This window comes from Muntiacus reevesi, chromosome 2 (genome assembly GCF_963930625.1).
Source record: "Muntiacus reevesi chromosome 2, mMunRee1.1, whole genome shotgun sequence".
Lineage (NCBI taxonomy): Eukaryota > Metazoa > Chordata > Mammalia > Artiodactyla > Cervidae > Muntiacus > Muntiacus reevesi.
The window spans coordinates 120,979,441-120,993,185 of NC_089250.1; the positions used below are offsets into that span (position 1 = coordinate 120,979,441).

The following is a 13,745-nucleotide window of genomic DNA, read 5'->3' on the forward strand; positions in this document are numbered from 1 at the left end:
TCACCGAGGTGTACTGGTGCTGTAGGCCCCCCTGATATCTGCCCTGAGTGCAGAAGAGGCAAGAGGCTGGCCTTGGGGGATGGTGCCACTGTCTGCACAATCCTCCTCCACCCCAAGGAGGCAGAATTTGCTGTGATGTCCCTTATGAGGGCCAGGATGGTTGGCATGGTGACTTTGTGACCCGTAGGTCTACTCAGTGTCCTGCCTACTGACAATCCCCATAGGGAGGCATGGGAGGGGGAAGATGAAGATTCCATTTGTTCTTTATCCCAAACATTCTCAGGAGGCCATAATTCCTTCAAAAAGCCTGCCTTTTTGTCAACTGAAAGAAGGCAACTGAGGTGATTTATATGAGGACATCACTGTTGGGTCAAAACTTGGGAGCTGAGAGTACCGCAGTGGTCAGTTGAGTGACCCAGTGGATGGAAGGGTCTAGAAGGGGAAGAAGGCCTTCAAGGGATGTTAAAATTCCTTGAGAATGAGGGACATTTCAGTTATCTTCTTCTGTGTAGCAAATCACCCCAAACTGAGTCACATAAACAAGAACTATTTTATTATGCTCCTAGAGTTCTGTGACCAGAAATCAGAGAAGGTTGAGTGGCCATCAGTGGCTTGTCTCTGTGCTACATGGGCATACAAAAGTCTAAGTCAAAAGTAATTAAAAAGCTAACAATCTGAGTGTAAAATCTTTAATAAATACCTTAACCAATTTATTTTATTTTCTTCATTTTTATGTGCATAAAGAAAGAATGGTATATGCTAAAAATCCTTCTCTAGTAAGCCTACATCTTTCAATATATAAAATATACATTAGAAGTGATCAAAAGCATTTTTGGAGTGATATGTGAAATAACAGAATGTCTTAAATAAATGCTGTTTTGAAATTGAGGAAATCTCGGAGAAGGTAATGGCACCCCACTCCAGTACTCTTGCCTGGAAAATCCCATGGATGGAGGAGCCTGGTAGGCTGCAGTCCATGGGGTTGTGAAGAGTCAGACATGACTGAGCGACTTCACTTTCACTTTTCTCTTTTTTGCATTGGAGAAGGAAATAGCAACCCACTCCAGTGTTCTTGCCTGGAGAATCCCAGGGATGGGGTCGCACAGAGTCGGACACGACTGAAGTGAGGTAGCAGTAGCAGCAGGGGTACTTCTCCCAATAGCCTATTAGGTTTTCCTGCCTTACATTCTTCATGACACTTGGTATTGTTACATTTTAATGTATTTTCCTATTGACTCAATATCTCTTTGTAGTCTTGATTTGCATGCTTCTCATTACTGATGGGATTGATTTTGGGTCCTTTCTGAAGGAGGCAACAGGTGATAAGACATTTTCAAATTAATTATTGGACATGTATATGCTTGGTAAGCCTGGAATGTGAATCTACATGTGGTCAGCAACCTTTTACAGAGAATGTTCATGTGTAGGAACCCCATGTCTTAGTGCCCAGAGTTGAAAGTCCCAACCATTATTTTTCTTACACCTCTGTCCTCATCAGACACTTCCTGGAGCACAGAGAAGACATTAGTCATTGAGTTCCCATATCTTCACTAGGGGCCTGCTCTTGGGCTGAGTATTTTGCGCCCTACTGCCATCTTCATTGGAGAAGGAAATGGCAACCCACTCCAGTGCTCTTGCCTGGAGAATCCCAGGGATGGCAGAGCCTGGTGGGCTGCCGTCTATAGGGTCACACAGAGTCGGACACGACTGAAGCGACTTAGCAGCTTAGCAGCAGCCATCTTCATGGCCAGCCTGTAGAGGAGACAATATTCTCCCCATCTTTTTAGCAAGGAAATTGAAGCACAGAGAGATTAAATCACTTGCCCCAGAGATAAAGTAGCAGGCAGTAATTTGAGACAATGGATCATATTCCTATTTCAAAGACATTTTGGGCTCTTTTCAAAGAGCAGAATTATGCTAAAATCCCTTGTGTCCTGGCCCTTGGTGACAGATGAAGACAGGGAGTGAGACTCATCCATGTGTACATCTATAGTAACCAGGATGCTTTGTCCTGGCAGAAGCAGCATAGATATGTCTCACACAGTAGAGCAGAGCTCACCAAGTAACACTCTCTCTTGCTAATCAGCAACAAATCCCAACTCCTTTTGACTGTAACCAAGACTTTCTCTATACGTCTAATTCAGTACACAAAGGGCTCTTAAAAATTTGTGGGTTTGGTGCTTTTGGATGTTAGGCTATGGGGGCGGAAGTGATGAAGAGGGTCTGTAGAACTCCTCGGCAGTGGGAGGAATCAGTGGCAGCATACTGGAGGGTGGCTGGGAGCATACAGGTGGAGGGTGGTGGCACCGTGAGCAGCAGTTGTTTAGAAGAAAGGACTCCTGGCTGGGTTGAAAGCAGATATTTGAACCACAGGGCATCTGTCCACAGTGAGGCTCTGGCAGGCTGAGACTGATGCACCTATGCTATACAAAAGAGAAGGGAATAGGAAGTCACTAAGAAGACGCTGGTAAGTGGTGGTCTCCTCTACTCAAGGGCATATGACTCACTACCCATCAGGACCCATAGTGTTGGCCTTTGTTGATGCCTTTTCTCTCCTTGGGTGCTGGCCTCCATTCTCTGCTTCTATCTGAGACTCTCTTCAGGCACTGGAAGTCTGCCCTGCCTTGCCCAGTAGACCCAGGCTTCAGCCTCTGGACTTCCTTTGCTCTGGTGTGGAACTCTCCTGTTCCCCTTGGCTGAGAACCTGGAGCGCAAGGCTGAAGCTTGATCACAGCTCCAGCATTGCCCAGGTTCTCTCAGTCCGTTGTGCTAAATGGATGAATCCTCCTCATAACACTCAGGCTGGACTCTGAGCCCACAGTGCAGGAGCAGATGGGTGCACCTTTAGATGGGTGATAGGCAGTGGAGGTGCCAGCATCACAGGCTGTTTAGGTTGGGAAGAGAATGATTCAGGCCTTTTGGACAGAAAAATATGGTTGCAACACCAACTGCCCCTGGTTTTACTGTCGTCTTCTCCTTGTCCCTATCTCCTGCTCAGCTGAGGACTCTTAACTGAAGGGCCCAGAATGCCAGATGGGATGTCCTAAGCACCTTGGTAGCTGGCAGCATCTCTGGAACTCAGCTCCAGGAGGTGCAGACAGCAAGTAGAAAAGGCCTTCCACAATACCCTGTGAGGAAGAAAACCATCTGGTCTTTCCTAGATTCTCTAGCTCATTTCCAGTGGATGCTTCCTCAATGACCAGTGCCCATCTTTATTATTAGATTATTGACATATAATTGACATACAATGCTATATTAGTTTCAAGTGTACAACATAGTGGTTTGACATTTATGTACATTATGAGATGATCACCATTGTTTACCATCTGTCATCATTTAAAGTTATTATGATGTTATTCTATATTCTCCATTCTGTATATTATACCCCCATTATTTATTTTATCACTGAATACATGTGCTTATTAATCACCTTCTCTTCTTTTGCTGCCAAATTTGGTTAAGGGTTGGTCAATTTTGTTTATCATTTCAAAGAACTAGCTCTTAATTTCACTGAACTTTTCTATTGCTATTTTAGTTTCTATTTTATTTATTTTCATCTGATATTCTTCTTTAACTTTGGGTTCTGTTTTTTGTTTTTTTCTAGTTCCTTTAGGTTCAAGATTGGATTATTTACTTGAGATTTGTCTTATTTCTTAAACTAGGCCTGTATCACTATAAGCATCCCTCTTAATACTGCTTTTGCTGTATCCCATAGGTTTGGAATGTTGTGTTTCTATTTTCATTTGTCTCAAAGTATTTTTTATTTCTTCTGATTTCTTCTTTGACTCATTTAGTAACATGTTCAATCTCCATGTGTTTTTATTTTCTTTTCTTTTGCAGTTTTTTCCTTGTATTTGATTTCTAGTTTCATTCCTTTGTGGTGATTAATATAATTGCTTATTTATTTAAGCATATAAAATGATGCTTAATATAATTTCAGTCTCTTAAACTTATTTAGACTTGTTTTCTGGCCTAATATGTCACATCTCCGGAGAATATTTCACAAACTTTTGAAAAGAATGTGTGTTCTGCTGTTTTATATGGAATAATCTCTCTATATATATCTATTAAACAATCCAATCTAATGTACTCTTTAAGGCCAGTGTTTTCTTATTGATTTTCTGTCTGGATGATCTATCCATTGCTGCAAGTGTGGTACTAAATCCTCTACTATTACTATATCCTAGGTGGTGCTAGTGGTAAGGAATCTGTCTGCCAATGCAGGAGACATAAGAGGGATAGATATGATCTCTGGGTTGGGAAGATCCCTGGAGTAGGAAATGCCAAAATTTCCAGTATTGTTGTCTGGAAAATTCCATGGACAGAGGAGCCTGGTGGGCTATAGTCCATGGGGTCACAGAGTCAGACAAGGCTAAGCAACTGAACACACATGACTATTTTACTGTTGATTTCTCTTTTTAAAATATGTCTATTAATATTTGCTTCATATATTTAGATGTTCCTATGTTGGTGCATAAATATTACAAGATTTATATCCGTCATTGGATTGATCCCTTTATCATTATGTAATGTCCTTCTTTGTCTATTATAGTCTTTGTTTTAATGTTTCTTTTATCTAAGTATTGGTACTCTTTTTTTTATTTGCATGGAATAGTTTTTCCATTACTTTTGTGTTTCTTTTATATGAACTCACTGTCTTGTATGCAGTAGATTAAATAGTCTTTAAAAAAATGAATTCAGACTACATCTTTTGCTCTTAGCATTTATTCCGTTTACATTTGAGGTAGTTATTCACAGTGGTGTACTTATTGGCATTTTGCTAATTGTGGGTGTATGTTTCTTTCTATGTTCCTTTCTCCTTCTCCTGCTGTCTTTTATTGTAATTTGATGGTTTTCTTGAGTGTTTTATTTGGATTTATTTCTCTTACTTTCTGTGTATCATGTATACATTTATGGTTTGTAGTTGCTCTGTGTTTTAAGTTTAACAACCTATGTATCTAGTAGTCTATGCTGATTGTCACTTACATTTGAATGCAATCTAAAAACACTGCATATCCACTCTATCAATGTTTTACATTTTTGACACCATATTTTACATCTTTTTATTTTGTATATCCCTTGATTAATTATTATGTTTGTAGTTTATTTAAATTGTTTGATCTTTTAACCTCACACTAACTTTACATTCTTTGCTTTTACCAGTGAGATTTTTTAAAAAATATTATTTCTACTTATGGTCTTATCCTTTTCATTTGTTATTTAGTTGCTAAGTCATGTCTGACTCCTTGTGACCCCATGGACTGTAGCCTGCCAGGCTTCTCTGTCCATGGGGTTTTTCAGGCAAGAATGCTGGATTGGGTTGCCATTTCCTTCTCCAGGGGGTCTTCCTGACTCAGAGATTTAATGTGAGTCTTCTGTTTGGCAGGTGGATTCTTCACCACTGAATCACCTGGGAAAGAAGGCATGCTGTTGTTTAATCACTAAGTTGTGTCTGACCCTTTGCAATCCCAATGACTATAGCCTGCCAGGCTCTTCTGTCCATGGAATTTCCCAGGCAAGAATACTGGAATGAGTTGTCATTTCCTTCTCTAACTTTTCCCTTAAGTAAGTCTCTCTATAACTTCTCTTGTGTGGTTAGTTTATTAGTGTTGGACTCTTAGCTTTTGCTTGTCCGGGAAATTCTTTGCCAATCCTTCAATTATAAATGGTAAACTTGTCAGATAGAAAATTCTTGGTCATAAATTTTTTCTTTTCAGCCCTTTGATTATAGAATTGCTGCTGAAATAGCAGTGCATGGTTTTATGAGGGTTTCTTTGCATGTAACTAGTTGTTTTTCTCTTGCTGCCTTTATAATTTTCTCTTTATCTCTATAATTTGACATTTTAATTATAAGGTGTCTTGGTGTAAGTATTTTTAGGTTAATCTTGCTTGGGACTCTCCATGATTCCTTGACTTGGATGTTTGCTTCCTTTTCTAGGTTAGGGAAATTTTCAGCCACTTCTTCAGGTAAGTTTTCTGTCCCTTTCGTTCTTTCTTCTACTGGGAACTCTATAATATGAATGTTGTTATGCTTGAGGTCATCCTAGAACTCCCTTAAACTATCCTGATTTTTTAGGAATCTGTTTTTTTTTTTTTTTTTTTTTGCTGTTCTGATTGGGTGATTTCCGCTAATTTGACTTCCAGATTCCTGCTCCCTTCTTCTGCATCATCTATTCTGCTGTTAATTTTATGTAGTGTATTTTTTTTTCTGAAAACAAGTTTTATTTAAACAAGTGTTTAAATATATTACATAACATTAAAACTGAGAGGGAGGGAAAAAAACCACACCAAAACCAGTTTAGTTCACATAGCATCAGGCAGCTGCTGCTAGTAAGTTGCAAGCTCTATGCCACAAGACTGATAAGATCGGTTTGAAATTTATTCCCTTGTCAAGTTTAATTGCTAGAAGGTTGGCCTCACATTCTAGGTTGGACATCGATTAACTAGGACATGTCTGGTCAAAAATACCTTGATGGCAAGCCAGATGTCCTGTCACCTCATTGGAGGGTAGCTGCTCTAAGCTCTGCCCACTGGGTCACATTGGAGACATCAGGAGATGTTTTCCTGACCACTGAAGGTGCCATCTAGCAGTAAAGCTGCCTCACTCATGCTTCACTCTCTGCTTCATCAAGGGCTGTTCAGGTGGTGACATTCTCTCAGGGCAGGAAACTCTGCAGAGAGACTGCAGAGGAGCTTCTGGCCAGACATAGCCGCCTGTGCGCTTGGGACTCTGGACTTGGCTGAAACATCACTGTTACTGCTTTGTTTCAGGCTGGACACTGCCAGGCGCCTATTGCTTGACCTCTGTTTAAATGAGGAACTTCAAGACTAGACAGTAAGGCTCTTTTCAGTTAATTGCATGAAGGAGTTACACTAGTCCAAGTTAAAAGCAGACCCCAAATGGTTACATTATGCAAGCTGTGAGGTTTTAAACTTGTGACAAAGGACAGAACGGAAATTCTACTCATTGCAAGGAAACCCTCATTTAAGCTTCAGTGAGCCAAAGGCACTTAAAACCCCTGAACCTTCAGGGGTCCTTAGCCAGTTCAATCTCTACCAGGAACTGGCATATGTTCTTGCACTGGTTACCCTGTAGCTGAATTACTTCTCCATATTCTGGATGCTCAATTACAGTACCATTGCAGGTGACTTTCTTTTTAAATGCCTTAACTTTAAGATAACTAGTTTCTTTTTTATCATAATCATCAGTGATCCCTTGGAGTAGTAAGGGTCTTCCTGCCATTTCTCTGTTAATTCTTATACGACTATAATCCTCAGTGCCAGCAGGAAGCAGATCATTACCCTTACTTGCATCAGCAAAGGGGTTGAAAGAGTGGAGGTTCTGGATAGCAGACATACAATATGATTCCTTTTCTTTGGTGGAAACGGCCTGTGGAAGGTGGTGGCGGGAGAAGGTGGGCAGGGGAATGGAGTGTCAGGAAGTGACGGGGCTCGAGCACAAGGCTGCTGAGTCCTCAGTGGCGGCTCCGTGACTAGGAAATTTTATGTAGTGTACTTTTAATTTCCGTTATTGTCTTCTTCAGCTCATGTTGATTCTTTTGTATATTTTAACATCTCTATTTTGAAATTCTTCCTGTATTCACATATTTTCTCTGAGTTTGATGAGCATCTTACTTTTAACGCTTTATCATGTTGCTCACTTACCTCTGTTTCTTTTAGTTCTTTGACATTTTTCTCCTCTTCATTTTCCCCCTCTGTGTACTATTTTGCCTAACTCTCTGTTTCTATGTATTACTGGATTGGCTACATCTTCTGATCTTGAAGGAATGGCCTTATGTGGAAACTTTTCTGTGGATCCAGAAGAACAAAGCTCCTTGATCACCAGAATCAGGCACTTCAGGGGTATTCCCTATGTGTGGACTGTGAGTAATCTCCCACTGTGGAGCTTCCTCAGTGCAGGAGGCACGCAGGTGGGTGGGAATGGACTTCAGGGTGAATGGTTGCAGTAGGCCTGACCACAAATTCAAGCACACTGCTGAGTGGAGCCTTGGATAGGGGTCTTTGACCTACAGCCTAAGGGGACAAATGTTAAGGACAAAAACAAGATCCCAGCCCAGAGGGAGTATCCCTGTGCCCTGCTTACCATGTTCCTGGGTGGACACCACATCAATGGCATCTGGTTACAGCGCTGAACAAAGTCACATAAGGTATCCACTTTACCCTGAGATATAAACGTGGTTGTGAGGAAACTATAAGCGCAGATGCTGCCTTTATGGGGAGGCAGTGGATCCTACCAAGGTGACAGGCAGGACCAGGATGGGAGGGAAAAGGTGGGCAGAAATGGTGGGTTCTTTCTTCCTCATGCCAGCCACTCCAGCCCTCTCTGTTGCTGTTATCTCTCACACCTTTGCCAGGCTGGGATCTAGCTTCACTGATTGGAGCTAGATAGTCTCTGGGAGAGGGGAGTATCCTCAGGTCCTCTCCTTCATGTGGCCCTTATAACCCCATATCAGGGCCCACAAGGATAGTGCAGTGAGTTCTCTCTCTCTCTCTCTCTCTCTCTCTCTCAATGAGCAGACTTCTGCGAGGGTAGCAGGAGCCATAGGCACTTCTGAGTAGATAAATCATGGTAAGAACTTGGCTCAGAAATATTTTTTTCTTGTGACCGGCATGAGACTATTTGTCATTCAGTTTGTTTCACTCATCTAATCACTGTCCAGTGAAATCCAGGCCATTACTAAAGCTGATGACACCTTCTCTGAGGACCGGTGACTGGCCAGCTGTGAGCCAGCCACCAACATCCAGGGAGAAACTATGATGTTGGGACTACCTGGAGGTAGTGGGCACCAGTGCCTAGGGTAGAGAGGCCTCCAGATGTTCTCTGGCATCATGTGACCAACATACAGTGCCCATAAAGCTTATCCTTAACCAACCAGGACTCGGGGCACAGGTCTCTACTGTAGGAACTGGCTTCCTGCTCCTCTGACTCCGCAGTCTGGAGGGGGTCATCCCTCCCTTCCTAAGGACCTTTCTCACCTCCATCTCTCTTAGTGCGTCTTCTTGGTACCCACCGCAGGAGACAATCACTCTGGTCTGTGCAGGGAATGGCTTCTAGAAAGAGAAAATAATTGTCTGAGTCCTTGTCTGGCAGCTCCTGGGTGCAGACACATGTCATCTGTTGCCCTGGCACCTGTCAAGTACTGGCCACTCAGCAAATGTTTGTTGGAGAATCAAGGACAAATGAGCAGCACCCGGCACAGGAAGAGAGTGGCCTCCAGGTAGAAACACACCAGCTCCATTTGGCTTACAAAGATGACTCTTCTCCAAAGATCAACAAACTTTATCCTGTCTCCTTGGTTCCCAGAGGACCCCCTTGTAGGAGAGGCTGGGTGCAAGGCTGTGCCATGTGATGGAGGCTGTTAGGGTTGCAGCAGTAGCAGGTGACAGGGCTGTACTCACGCCCCTCTTGCAGATCCAGCCCCCCCCGCCCCCCCCAGGCCACACTGCAGCCAGTGTCAATGCCAGCCCTGGCAGAGACCCTGTTTGCCACTAGATCTCAGATCCAGGTCCCTCTGTTTTGGGACACAAGCCCCTTGCTCTAACTACTTCTTATGGACCCCAGTTTGGGTCCCCACCCCGAGTCTGCCACAGCATCCTCTCCTGACCCTTTGTCCCTGTGCTCATTTGGGCTGCACCACCCTCACAGCTCAATGCCATGTAAGACTCTCTCCTCCTTCCTTGGCCCCCAGTTCCTAAAGGCTGACCCCGCCAAGACCCTTACCCTGACATGAGCCAGGGGTGAAGATCAAGGAAACGGAGCCCAATACACATCAGTGCCTCGGGAGGGGGCCCAGGTGCCTGAAACCTGAGGATCCTTTTCCAAAAACTTGCCTGAGTACCACTGAAGGACCATTCCTTTGTGAATGATAATAAGCCCATTGATTTCAGGAGGAATCATAGCTGTTTCTGAAACAGGCTACCCTACATTGCTGATTCAGTGCTAAAGGGCTTGGATCAGGCCATGTTGGAAGTTGATGAATGGTGTTATCTGGGAGACATTTTGCGAGTCTCACATCCTCTCTGGGCTCCCTCCCTGTCCCTCTGTCACCCTCTTCTTTATGCCAGTTTTTGTTGCCCAAGTAGGAGGGAACTTGAGGGGCAGGAAGAAGATATCTCATGCAGACAGCAGAGACCTCTCTGAGCAGGGCAGTGTGTGCATCAGTCCTGCTGACAACATCAGGACCAAACACATCACTTACATTTGAGACTGGTTTTGGGACTGGTGTTGGCTCCTTGGAGATCTAGGATGTTAAAGAGATATAAACACAGCTGAAATTGGCATGGAGGTCTCTGGCTCAGTCATGCATTCAGGAGGGGATCCTGCTCAGCAGCATTGGAGGGATAAAACATGAGCATTGGGGTGTCAACCTAAGTGCCCACAGCCTGAGCATCTGTGAGCAGCAAGATTCCACCAGGGCCTCAAACCCCTCAGTTTTCAAAGGGAAATTGACACCTTCATGTAGGGTCAAGTGGGAAACTGGTAGACTAAGAACCTGGTCCTGATAGAGGCCTCACCTGGGAATTTTTATCAGCAGCTCAGACATCAAATGAAGACAAGAGAAAACTCCTTACAGCCCCCCTCTCCTCCCCTTACCTCCCTCCCTGGGGCCAGACTCTGTCTTTTGCCATTATCAGAAAACATGCCACACACACTGAAGGTGACATTTATCCTCAGTATCCCCCAGGTACCAATACCAGACCAGACAGCATAGAGTGAGCTGCTGTGGGCAAAGGTGGCGGTTGCTTCGTTTCTGCCCCTTTGGGTCCAGCATAGACATGCGGATTCTGGTGATTTAGTGATGACTGATGAAAGAGTGACAGAAGGTACCAGAGATGGGCAGGGATCCATACTGTTTTCAAAGGTACAATTGCCCTGGAAGTTAGCATCCTCCAGGCTGGCCTCTTCCTCCCATCAGTGTCCCTGCAGACCCCTCTTCTTCCCTCAACAGCAGAGACTCCTGAGGTTGTGTTCACTTGAATCCTTCAGAAGCTTGACTGCTCTGGGGAAGTCCTAGTCTCAGAGGGGTGTGGAGTCCCTTCTCCCCAGGGACTGGGACAACCCATAGACCACCTCCCTGTGAAGATGAAAGCATGAGGCAGGTGGCGGTATTTACGCCTGGGGATGGGAGGACAGAGTGTGTGCCTTGTGTGCTGGTGTGAACACCCCAGTGCTGATGGGAACCTGCCCACAGGTGGGGTTGTGGGCGAGACACATGCCCAGGCTCCTCAGGGGTTGGTGAAAACCTGGCTTTCTATGCTATGCAGGCAGAGATCACTCACCCTTCTGTAGCACCAGATGCAGAGAAGCAGCAGTGGGATCATGGCTAGGAATGGGACGAGTGGAAGTAACAAGAGAAGATTGCTGGGAACCGGATCCTCTGTGGGCGCTAGGGGCACTGTGGGCCCTGGGGGCTCCACCTGTGAGACAAACACGTGGGCTGGGTCCTCCTCCTGTGAGACTCCTCAGGTAGTGGGGCCTCCTCCTACGGACAGCCGTGGGCCTTACGGCCTCCTGAGAGACAAGTGTGTGCAATGGATCTTCCTCCTACGGAAAAATCTCAGAACTCAGATCCTGGTCATTGGGACAATGATGGACTCAAAAGCCTTACCCTGTAGAAGGCACACGTACCAAGGTCCTGGAGTTGCCTTGGATGATCTGCTCCAAGGTACCCACTACCCATTTCCACGTTGACCTTCCCAGTCTACTCAGGACCACTTCCTCTCATGTTGCCTCATCCATAGGGCCCGTAGTGGGGCTAGGAGATCATGGCTGGTACCCAGAGAGCCACTGTGAAGACCTGGGCTAAAGACCCTACCTCTGGCCCTGCTCAGAGGCTCTCTCCACAGCCCTGTCAAGGAAGTTCAGTCCTCTAAGGGGTGATAGCCCAGCACTCACTGCCTGCCTTGGCTGAGAGCACTGGGGTTTTGTGAAGACCACAAAAATCTATGACACACAGGTGGGTGAGAGAGGGCTTCAGTGCCCCTGGGAAGTGGGGGTGCAAGAGAAGAGGTAGGAGACCCTGATCACCTACCCATTAGCTTCTCTTCCCTACTTTCTGGCTCTTCAACCTTGGGTGAAGATACTCTCTGAGGTTCCATCTCACATCTGTGGTGAGGAAGTAAGTGGGTACTTGAGCACGTTGGACAGAGGCTATAGAAAGCCCCAGCACAGGCTGGGTCCACATGGGGGCTTAAAGAATGGGCTCTGTTCTCTTGTTGTTCATAACCAAGGATAGTGTGCTGCGTACATGGACCTGCAGTGCCCAGCTCTTCCCCACATTAACAGCTCTGCTGGAGAGAGGTGGAAGGGAAGGGGGCATGGAGAGCTCGTGCTCAGGAAACAGGGCTGCTGAAAGGAGGGGCCCGGTCAGGCTGAGGGTGACCCCGTGCTGGGCCTGGAGCCGCAGGTGGCTCCTGAGCTCTCTTGTCAATGGAGACTGTGGATGGGTGATTCTCAGGTGGCAAGTCTCGTAGTATAAAATGCGGAGGTTCAGTCTCGGGTTCCTGCAAAGATGTGCAGGGGGCAGAGAAGGCAGATGCACATGGGGGCCGTCACACTAGGGGAATCCTCATCAGCTGAGACTGGACACGGGCAGAAGCATTAGGCCCAGGTGTACCTCCTCTCAGAGAAACCTCACTCCAGGCTGACAGACTCTGTCACCCAGGTACGGGTACCCCAGGCTAAGTGGCCTGGATGCCGTAGAGCTGGGGAAAGCAGCCCCTGGGAGCAGCCTTTGTTCTCAGTTTCCTCTTCCTGAGTTGAGTCCTGGCCTCCCCACAGCCCTGCCAGCTCCCCAGGAACAGAGGGCAGAGTCCCTCTGCACAGGTCAGAGCCGGTTTGCAGAAAGAGGCAGTAGAGGAGCTTGAGAAAGGAGGAGAGGCAGAAGGGAGGCTGATGACCTCTGCAAAGTGACCGCCAGTATTCCCCAAACAGACTTGGGAGGCCGGGGCTGTGATGGTCATGAGTGGATTCAGAGCCCTGCCTGCTGCTGCACCAATGCAGTGAAGACACACCCTGACTGATCGTGGCCACAGCTGTTCCTACCTTCCAGACTCCTGGGTCTGACCCAGATTTGGAGGGCCTAAGGGTCTCAGAGGGCCTGGAATCTGTCTCCTAGTACACAATAGTCCAGCTTCTTACATTCACTCTGGATGGAAGCCAGGCTGGAGCCTTGAGCTCCCCACCACAAGGCCTGGCCAGGGGAGGTGGCATGGTGGGTCCACGGTGGGCAGAACATCAACACCATTTCTAGAATTGCTTAGAGCTTGAATTGGTATATTTCAAGTGCCTTCAATGATACTTAGTTCACAGAGAGGGTAGTTTCTGCAAGGCCTAGACAGATGCCCCGGATGTCTTATAAAAGCACTAGCCTGAATTTCACAAAGCGAATGGGGGAAACAACTTTTCAACAATGGGATATGGCTGAGAGATATTGTTCAAGGGGCCAGTACGCACAGGCTACTTGCTGGCTCTTCTGTGAGGATATTGTTCCTCTCTATTGATTTTCAGGATGTCTTCCCTGCAGAGCAGGTATTCTAGACATATCTGGAGGGAGGCTGCACCCCACCCACCCTGTCACTTACACAATCCTTGCTGGTAACTTTCAAGAATTGCTTGCTGTAGGTCTTGCCCAGGTCCAGAGAGTAATCAACAACAATCACTCTAAAAGAACAGAAAGGGCAGATGGTAACCCAAGAGACAGGATAGCTACAGTTCTTACACT

At 45.8% G+C, this 13,745-nt stretch overlaps 1 pseudogene; it reads right to left on the bottom strand.

The window, feature by feature from the left end:
* Window positions 1-7,027: 7,027 nt before the first annotated feature.
* On the bottom strand, window positions 7,028-7,357 carry LOC136157242 (eukaryotic translation initiation factor 1 pseudogene; annotated as a pseudogene).
* Window positions 7,358-13,745: the final 6,388 nt, after the last annotated feature.